This window comes from Geospiza fortis, unplaced genomic scaffold (assembly GCF_000277835.1).
Source record: "Geospiza fortis unplaced genomic scaffold, GeoFor_1.0 scaffold23, whole genome shotgun sequence".
In the NCBI taxonomy this organism is placed as follows: Eukaryota; Metazoa; Chordata; class Aves; order Passeriformes; family Thraupidae; genus Geospiza; species Geospiza fortis.
Window position 1 is genome coordinate 593,155 of NW_005054303.1, and position 897 is coordinate 594,051.

General features: G+C 47.5%; 1 protein-coding gene across 1 annotated transcript in view; it reads right to left on the reverse strand.

Moving 5' to 3' along the window:
- TC2N (tandem C2 domains, nuclear) overlaps positions 1-109 on the reverse strand; it is a 28,488-nt gene extending 28,379 nt beyond the window's left edge. Inside the window, exon 1 of the mRNA XM_031066299.1 lies at positions 68-109. The gene's annotated coding sequence lies outside the window, so the exon portion shown is untranslated. The remainder of the gene's footprint in view (positions 1-67) is intronic.
- Between the last annotated feature and the right edge of the window lie 788 nt (positions 110-897).

Sequence of the window (897 nt, forward strand, 5' to 3'; positions counted from 1 at the left end):
CCTGCCCTCCTCAGCCGGGCCGTGCCGCCGCCCGGCCGGCCAGGTGCGCTCGGCAGCGCTTACTCACCGATCGCTATCGCCCAGGGGGAGTTTCCCCGGCGGCTCGGGACTCTCCCGCCCCACCTGAGCTACTCGCCGGGGCAAGCTTGCCTCCAAATGGCTGCCAGTGACTCTTGCTGGACCGTGACACCTGCGAAGTCCGTCCAGAGCTGCTCCTCGCTTTGCTAGAAGCACAACCAGGCTTCTGTTTTAGAGAGAAAAAGCGATTTTTTCATGTTTTACAATGTTTTTAGAAAACGGCATGTCCAGTCGGAATATGGATCCGTGTTAAGCTCACTCGGACACGTGAGAAAGCCCCTGCCACTAGAGCGCACAGTTCGTAGGGTAATTTAGGGATCACACACAGCTGATTGGTTTAGAATTTTCAGCTGGAAGTTCTGGTTTGGAAATTTCTTTGCGGGAAGGAAAAGTTCTGTAAGTGTCAAGGTGGTTTCTCCTTGATTCTAGTTTTGGTAACCTGAACAATACCCCAAGAGGCAAATATGAGGAAAAGGTGGGGCTGGATTAGTAGGGAAAAGTGTGTATTGGATTAGTAGGGGAAAGTGTGTATTTCCCTAAAGAAATGTTTACATTCTGAGAGCATTTAAATTTCCAGTCATTGAAGTTTTGCACAGTTGTCCTAATAGGTCTTGATTTGCAGTCTTTAGTGGCTTCCCCATTCACCAAGACTGTATTTTTTCCTGTTACAATATTTTTCATTTTAAATTTAATAACACCACAGATCTGCTGCTAACTAAGAATTTCATGCCTGTCATCATGCAGTGTAACACAGCTACTTCAAACTCCAGAACCACTGTAAGGGGAGAGAGACCCTCTGCCAAAAGCACAAACTTATAA